The 9311-nt window shown below is 43.8% G+C and overlaps 1 pseudogene; it reads right to left on the bottom strand.

Moving 5' to 3' along the window:
* Positions 1–810: 810 nt before the first annotated feature.
* LOC144611110 (uncharacterized) lies at positions 811–8982 on the bottom strand (annotated as a pseudogene).
* Positions 8983–9311: the final 329 nt, after the last annotated feature.

Raw genomic sequence — 9311 nt, 5'->3', positions numbered from 1 at the left:
CTGCACGTTGTGTTTCAAAATAAATAACGGTTGTATAGACACTGGGGTCAGTTGTGATACAAGGGGTGTAGGCTATAGCTTGGAAAACACGCCAGGTCTAACTGTTTAATTTATCTACATAATGCATGTAAAATAAAAATCCATCCACGATATTATTTCAAGGCGAATAAACTAAATGCTTGGGGAAACATCATTGGGACTGCACGGAAAAGTTGCAAGCTAATTTTCTGATGGTGTTGAGAGGCATAAGGGATTAACGGCAAAGTGCTGAAGGTACGTGAAGAAGGGCCGAGTCATTGCGAATACAAATGGGTTTCAGGCAGTGTGTAGTTGGTGTGAGGACTGGTTGTGATGTATGTGCTACACAAGCTATGGACGGAGAGGCAAAATTGGTCTGGACAACGTAAGGTGCAGCAGATGGGCAAGGTGTATGTGCAGTGGGATTTAGACAAGGAGGACGTACGACGCGATCTGGGCAAGGTGTAGATGCAGTAGGGATTGCGCAGTGTGAAGCAGTGGTGGAGAGAGTTCCGAAGGAAAGTGCGTGGGGATTGGGCAGGGCGAAGATGCACTGGGGACTGAGCAGAGTGAAGGCGTAGTATAATCCTGGCAAACTGAAAGTGTAGTGGGTGAAATTCGAAGTTGGTCGGCTCAAAACAGCAGTAGAAACGACCCTGACAGAAGGTGGAACGGGTTATGAGCAAGTCGAAGTTAAATTCAGGAGTTCATGAGCAGAACTAGGCTACTGTACCATTAAATCATGGCTGACATATCACCCCTAATCCCCATAATCCCTGACACCCGCATTGATCAAGAATCCACTGGATCCATTGGGTTGGACGAATGACTGACAGACGTGTGTTGAGCGGCGGTGGCGGCGTTGAGTCCTAGTTGGTGTTTGCCTCGATTCGTGAAGACATTGTCTGGCAAGTGTAGTATGATTTTCGATGACCAACTCAGCTTGATCGCTGAATGGTGGGGCAGAGAGAAGTTGAGGAGAGAATGAAACATATCACTGGGAAGAACGACAGGTATTGTAGACGTGAATCGACCAATGCACCTCACCGTTTATTGAAGGTGATGTCAACCTTCAGCCTTCAACAGTGGTGCCCGGATGGTGAAATTAACCACGGCCGTTATCGACTGTGCACCGGTCAATTCAGGTTTCATCCATAACCCATAGACAGGCTCGAAAAACATATGATTGTTCGGCTGGAAGCTTATCTCAACAGTCATTTGAATGTATTATGTGGATTCCTGATGTACTCTCGGTCGAGACCATAATTCAATTTGCTAAAAGAATGAATGCCATTTCTTCAATAGAAACACCTTGATGAACAAAACGGTGCCAACCAGAGCAGAGAAAATAATATTTGTAATGGCAGTTTCTATACCATCTCGGAATCCCACTTCGATAGCCATTACTTCTCGGGGATAAAATGTAGTTATAGCTTACGCACACGTCGCACCCTGATATGACAAAACGAATCTTCCAAACTTCTGTTCTTCATTAATTGGTTTTATCAAAGTAGCACAAATCGTAGAGTAATTCATCAGTTTCCGTAATTTATCAACTGTTTCTTCTTCAAACAATATCTAGAATTTTTGCAGTTATTACCGTATGGTTCTTACAAATATAGATGGTGCGAGCGCATGTGTGTGAACTGTAAGCTCACCATCCTCCGAGTCTAAACTGACCCACAACCTCTGTCGACACACTAGCCTCCTCCCATCTAGACACTCCCAATTACGCATTAAGTCACACCCACAAGCAGGCAAAAAAAGACATAAACTAGAAATATTAAAACATAGCCATAACACAATGACAATAACTGAATTAAGCATAAATGGTTCCCACATACCGGCCCCTAATTGTTCTGCATATATAACGAAGCAATTGCTAATAGATATCAAAGTAGCTATAAAAGCTTAACATTCATCCAATAGCAAAACAATACGCATTACATATACATCAGCGTACAAATTTCTTTCGCAATTCTTCAATCTTCACCTTCCAGAAGCAGGCATATCTTGGTTATTGGTCTTACCAAAATATTGTCCTTAGTTTGAAGTACGCACAAAACCGTTAACATCCGGCATAATCTCCAGTATCCTGCCCATCAACCAAGAACCTCGTGGTGCAGTAGAATCAACCACCAAAACAATATCACCTGGAATAAAATTTCTTCTCACTCTCAGCCATCGTTGACGTTCCTGAATTAAAGGTAAATATTCTCGTGTCCACCTTGACTTTCAACTTGTCAGGATCCGTTTCCAAACTACTCATAGCAGTCCGAATTTTCTTTCTCTTACGAGACAACTGCAAAAGCATTGTTCTTAATTTAAGAAACCAAGCCACCACAGTCTTCAATCTATTCCATGATGAAAAGTAAGTAATTAGATAGTTTGTAGAATCCAGCGAATCCTTACTAATGCCATTCACTACAATGTCTTGTTTGACCTCCGGATCATTGGTAAGGATTTTAGTTTCCAGCTTAAACTTTGGCCATTCACTGTCTGGTCTACAGAGATACTCTGGCCCGCTGATCCATCTCTTATTACTTAAGAAGCGGTCCACTGTTAATCGTCCAGACGCCTCATCCGCAGGATTCTCCTTGGTATTAATATACTTCCACTGTGATACCTTAGAAGCATCCCTTATTAAAGAGACCCTGTTTGCTACAAAGGTTACGAAACGTTTGTTTTCATTATTAATGAACTTAATCACTGTAAATGCTATCGGTCCAAACATTAGACTCCACCAGCTCAAGCTGAAGCTCCTTGTGCAGCAATATGTCAATTCTAACGGCTAAGACTGCGGCTGCAAGCTCCATCCTGGGCATCGTCATTTGCTTCAATGGTGCCACTCTGGCCTTTCCCATTAAGAACGCAGTATGTACTTCACTGTCATCATTTTTCAACCTCAAATACGAAACAGTACCGTAACCACTTTCACTTGCGTCAGAAAAGTGATGCAGCTGTGCAAATTTGATTCGACCAAAGTTTGTAGGCTTCATACACCGGTCCACTCTGAACTCCGAGATCTTGTTGAGATCTTCTAACCACTCTGTCCCTCGCTGAGAGACGATTTGCGTTATACTCTCATCCCATCCAAGTTTCTTCTTACAGATATCCTGCAAAATTAACTTGGCTGGTAGTGTAAATGGTGCAAGAAATCCCAAAGAGTCGTAAACAGAGCCAATCACAGACAGGATGCCCCGTCTTGTACATGGTCGATCCTGAATCGAGATTCTGAACTTAAACGCATCTGTTTCAACGCACCAGTGCAATCCCAGTGCTCTTTCCATGGGCAGATCGTCCTTATCCAAGTCCAACTCCCGAGTCTCCTTAGCTCTGTCCTCCGGTGGAATAGTTTCCAGTACAGCACGGTTGTTGCTGATCCATTTCGTTGGCCTGAAACCCCCTTATTGCAAAGGGAAGTCAAATGTTTGACCATTTGAATCGCTTCTTCTTCCGTCGTCATAGATTTTAAACAATCGTCCACATAGAAATTTCTCTTCAATGTGTTTGTCACCTCTTCTGAAAAGTAAGCTTTATTATCCTCAGCGGTTTTCCTCAATGCGAAGTTTGCACAACTCGGCGATGGCACTGCTCCGAAGAGATGTACCTTCATCCTATATTCAACGAGATCTTGTTGTGCATTACCGTCTGGCCACCATAGGAATCGCAAGCAGTCAACATGTTTTTCCGAGACCTTGACCTGACAAAACATTGCTTTGATATCTGCCATCAAGGCTACCGGCTCTTGTCTGAATTTGATGAGAACTCCGATGAGTGAGTTCGTTACGTTTGGACCCTGTAACAGCTGACAGTTAAGTGATTTACCCTTGAAAACCGCAGCACAGTCGAAGACCACTCTTAATGTTCCCTTCTTTGAATGATACACCCCATGATGTGGGATATACCAAAGTTCTCCATCACTTCTATGCAGCTGGTCTTCCGGCACTCTTTCAGCATAACCATTATTAATCATTTCCGAGAGGAAAGATGTATATTCAGCATGAAATTGAGTATTCTTACCAAACTTGCGTTTCAGCTTCTGAATACGTTGTTCTGCAATGCATCGGTCATTCGGCAGACTAAGACCTTCTTGTTTAAAGGGTAGATCCAGGCAATAATGACCTTCTATCATATTTACCGAACGACCCATAATTTCCAAGAATTTCAATTCTTCTCTGGTCATTTCTTCTGATTCCTTGCCGGCTCTTTCATTGAAGTCGTGATTATATTGCTTAGTCAACAACTCCTCTAGGTTTACGATAGATATCCGGTTGACAGCAGCAGCAGTATAATTATTCCCTTTTCTGCCTTTATTATTCTTTCTCGGGTAGCCACAGATAACCCATCCGAGTATGGTTTTCACAGCAAACGGACCACCTTCTTGACTGGAAATAACCCTTCTAGGTTCTAATGCTTCAAAAGCATTCGTTCCGATAAGTAGGTCAATACTTGAGTTTATTTTGGGTAATTTTACATCTTTCAAGTAAGGCCACTTTTCCAAGTCCTCTTGCTTAGGTATGGTCGAATGAGAGACGGGTATAGTCTCTTGTGTAAACATATAACATATAACATATAACATATAACAACTACAGCATGGAAACAGGCCTGTCCGGCCCTACCAGTCCACGCCGCCCATTCTCCCTGACCTAGTCTCATCTACCTGCACTCAGACCATAACCCTCCAATCCCCTCCTATCCATATACCTATCCAATTTACTCTTAAATAATAAAATCGAGCCAGCCTCCACCACTTCCACCGGAAGTCCATTCCATACAGCCACAACCCTCTGAGTATAGAAATTCCCCCTCATGTTACCCCTAAACCTTTGTCCCTCAATTCTGAAGCTATGTCCCCTTGTTGGAATCTTCCCCACTCTCAAAGGGAAAAGCCTACCCACGTCAACTCTGTCCGTCTCTCTCAAAATTTTAAAAACCTCTATCAAGTCCCCCCTCAACCTTCTACGCTCCAAAGAATAAAGACCCAACCTGTTCAACCTCTCTCTGTAGCCTAAGTGCTGAAACCCAGGCAACATTCTAGTAAATCTCCTCTGTACCCTCTCCATTTTGTCGACATCCTTCCTATAATTTGGCGACCAGAACTGCACACCATACTCCAGATTCGGCCTCACCAATGCCCTGTACAATTTCAACATTACATCCCAACTTCTATACTCGATGTTCTGATTTATAAAGGCAAGCATACCAAACGCCTTCTTCACCACCCTATCCACATGAGATTCCACCTTCAGGGAACAATGCACAGTTATTCCCAGATCCCTCTGTTCCACTGCATTCCTCAATTCCCTACCATTTACCCTGTACGTCCTATTTTGATTTGTCCTACCAAAATGCAGCACCTCACACTTATCAGCATTAAACTCCATCTGCCATCTTTCAGCCCACCCTTCCAAAAGGCCCAAGTCTCTCTGTAGACTTTGAAAATCTACCTCACTATCAACTACTCCACCTATCTTAGTATCATCTGCATATTTACTAATCCAATTTGCCACACCATCATCCAGATCATTAATGTAAATGACAAACAACAGTGGACCCAACACAGATCCTTGGGGCACTCCACTAGACACTGGCCTCCAACCTGACATACAATTGTCAACCGTTACCCTCTGGTATCTCCCATTCAGCCATTGTTGAATCCATCTTGCAACCTCACTATTAATACCCAACGATTTAACCTTCTTAATTAACCTTCCATGTGGAACCTTGTCAAATGCCTTACTGAAGTCCATATAGACAACATCCACAGCCTTGCCCTTATCAATTTCCCTGGTAAACTCTTCAAAAAATTCAAGAAGATTAGTCAAACATGACCTTCCAGGCACAAATCCATGTTGACTGTTTCTAATCAGGCCTTGATTATCCAAATAATTATATATATTGTCCCTAAGTATCTTTTCCATTAATTTTCCCACCACAGACGTCAAACTAATAGGTCTATAATTGCTAGGTTTACTTTTAGAACCTTTTTTAAACAAAGGCACAACATGCTCAATGCGCCAATCTTCCGGCACCATCCCTGTTTCTAATGACGTTTGAAATATTTCCGTCATAGCCCCTGCTATTTCTGCACTAACTTCCCTCAATATCCTAGGGAATATCCTATCAGGACCTGGAGACTTATCCACTTTTATATTCTTCAAAAGTGTCCGTACCTCCTCTTCTTTAATCCTCCTAATTTCCATCACTACTCTACTTGTTTCGCTTACCTCACATAATTCAATATCCTTCTCCTCGGTAAATACCGAAGAAAAGAAATTGTTTAATATCTCCCCCATTTCTTCCGGCTCAGCACATAGCTGTCCACTCTGACTCTCTAATGGACCAATTTTATCCCTCACTATCCTTTTGCTATTGACATATCTGTAGAACCCCTTGGGGTTTACTTTTACATTACTTGCCAAAGCAGCCTCATATCTTTTTTTCGCTTTTCTAATTTCCTTCTTAAGATTCCTTTCAGATATCTGTATAAAGTTGTCTTCCTCCAGACTAGCTATCTCCATGCTTATGATATGATAACTATCATAGTATTTCGGACCATTTATGGTGTTCAAGAGAAGCTTAACCTTTTCTCCTGCAATATCCAGTTTTCTCATCAAGCTTTCTGTGCATCAGGTAACGGAACTTCCACTGTCCAAAAAGGCATATGTTTGCAACACTGTATTCCCTTCACTGCTTCTTACCGGTGCTGGCAGGATGGCGAAAGTACAGGCTTCTACTCCGGCCCTAATACTTGCCCTTAGTAAATGTAGAGCCTTTAACCTCCATGAAATTCACCAGGTCAGTAAGCATGGCCTCTCTATCGTCAACCTCCTGTATCAGGCCTGCGTTGTCTCTCCATTTCTCTCTGAGCCTATAGGGCAGTTTCAGGACGATAGCCTTCATATTACTAACAACGTTCATCTCTTCCATGTGGCTGCCATTTCTCATGGAATCACAACAACCACTGAGAAACATTGCAAACTCATGCAACGCCTTCACATCCCCCGCCTTAATAACTGGCCAAGCAAAGGCCTTTATCATGTATGCGTCAACAATCTTCTGTTTGTCACCGAAATGCTCTCCAAGCAATCTTCTTGCCTTTCGATAGCCCGCATCCGCAGGCAAATATCAGCAACTCCTAACAAGCTTCTTCGCGTATCCACTCGTGTATTGCTCCAGAAATCGCAGACGATCTCTGAAACTCGTGGTTTTCATTTCCACTCCTTCTTCGAACGCCGCTATGAAAGTCTCATATTGTGAGGGATCACCATCACAATGAGGAATTTCCATTGGGGGTAAGGTAGCAGAAAGATTTTGTTGGATCATGAGCTCGCTGAGTCTCGTTTGGTTCCTTACTAATTCGGAGAACTCATTTTGAGGCCCCTGGCTTGGTTCAGGGCGATCCTGGTAAACTCTGTCATGAGCCCCATAGTCAGTTGCTGTCTCTGTCTGGGTGAAGGTAGCTGACGAGCGGGCCTCTGAAGAGTATTGGGTTGGCTCATCCCGAGCCGTAACAGGCATCCCAAAGGTAGGTTGCTTCGGTCTAGCACCCGTTTGCTTTGTTAAAGTTTCGTCGACCCTCCACTTACTCAGTTCCAGTTCAGCGTCACGGGGCCAGGCTGGCACTGGCTGTGGGTTGGCGTCAGCCCTTGGTTCCAACTTAGTAGCTCCTTCTTGGATTAAGGAACCCTTCTTCTGGGAAACTCTCGAGCTGGCTTTAGACCTTCGGCCTTCCAGTACATCCCTCCTTGCCTCTGCAGCTGCCAGCTATGTGGCTATTTCCAGCCGTTCCTTCTCTCTCTTCAGCTGTTCTGCTTGTCTTTCGGTCTCTCACTTCAGCTGTTCTTCTTGTCTCTTCATCTGTTCTTCTTGTGTCAAGCCTCTCTCTTCAGCTGTTCTTCTTGTCTCTCAATCTCTCTCTTCATCTGTTCTTCTTGTCTCTTCAGCTGTTCTTCTTGTCTCTCAGCCTCTCTCTTCAGCTGTTCTTCTTGTCCTCAATCTCATATTTTTTGGTGTCATCTGCATACTTACTTCTTATACTTACTTCTTACAGTCTTACTTCTAATTCGATTATTCAAATCATCAATATCCATATACTAAAATTCTCGTTTATTTGTTTGTTTTTTCCTGAACTACAGCCAAGACGGTACACGATGGCGCGACAATTGTAGGCCAACCATACTCACCGTCGTTCCTTTGGTGCTAATGGAGAAAATTAGAATGTGACACTGATTGTGGATGATCAGCCACCATCACATTGAATGGCGGTGCTGACTCGAAGGGACGAATGGCCTCCTCCTGCACCTATTTTTCATTTTTATGATCTATGTTCCCGAACCCACCCCACCCACCCCCTTCCCCCCACAGCCACATAAAACTGCCCGATATACAGAAGAGGAGAACAACGGATTTCCTTCGGTTCTCCATCTCCGAGTCCTTGTCATTATCTCCTCTATTCCGGCTCCGGAGCCCTCTGCGAACGCGACCGGACATTAAAATGTGTCTGGCGGTCAGCGAATTGAGCAACAACAGCAGAAGGAACGGGAACCACGCAACTAAGGTGTACGTGAACAGCTCAAATGAAGCCCATGAAGTTAAGTATTAAAACGCTTGTTTCCAGACGCAGCCCCGGGGTATATTGTCCACGTTGTATTCTGGGTCCATTGTAAAATACCATGGCACACTTATTAAACAGCTAAACGTGCACACAATCGCCATAATAACTGTCGCCGTTCTGTCGGTGCAATACTTTGCTTTCACTTTCTGATAGCAAATGGCCACGAATCGATCCAATGTGAAGGCGACCGTGAACCATACAGAGATTAGCGATGCTGCAACAACTAGGGCAAGGTTAGTGGAGCAGACAGTCGTGATGTTCAGGAATGAACGTGGAAAGTACATAACTACAACTGTTCTCAATAAGACGTCGGTGATGATGACCAGCAGATCGGCCATTGACATCCCCACCAGGTAGCGAGTGATGCACTTGGAGAGGCCGCACTTCCCTCGGGACAGGATCAGAATCGTCAGCATGTTCACTGCAAGTGAAAGAAAAAAGTGGAAGAAATTCATAGCTGAGATCAACGACGACTCGTGGGCACAAAGTGCCGCAGAAACTTTTTAACCATAAAAAAATACAAGCTGCAGGATTATTCCGCGTGTCAGGCAGCATCCCTGGAGAAAATGGGCAGGTGACGTTTCCGCTCGGCGCCTGCAGTCCGATTGCAGGGGGAATGAAAGACGTAAGAGTTTGAGTTGCAAGACAAAGCATTGCAGGTAGCAGCTGAATG

This window comes from Rhinoraja longicauda, chromosome 39, assembly GCF_053455715.1.
Source record: "Rhinoraja longicauda isolate Sanriku21f chromosome 39, sRhiLon1.1, whole genome shotgun sequence".
In the NCBI taxonomy this organism is placed as follows: domain Eukaryota; kingdom Metazoa; phylum Chordata; class Chondrichthyes; order Rajiformes; family Arhynchobatidae; genus Rhinoraja; species Rhinoraja longicauda.
Note: the sequence above shows the minus strand (reverse complement) of the source record. Positions and strands in the feature narration are given on the sequence as shown.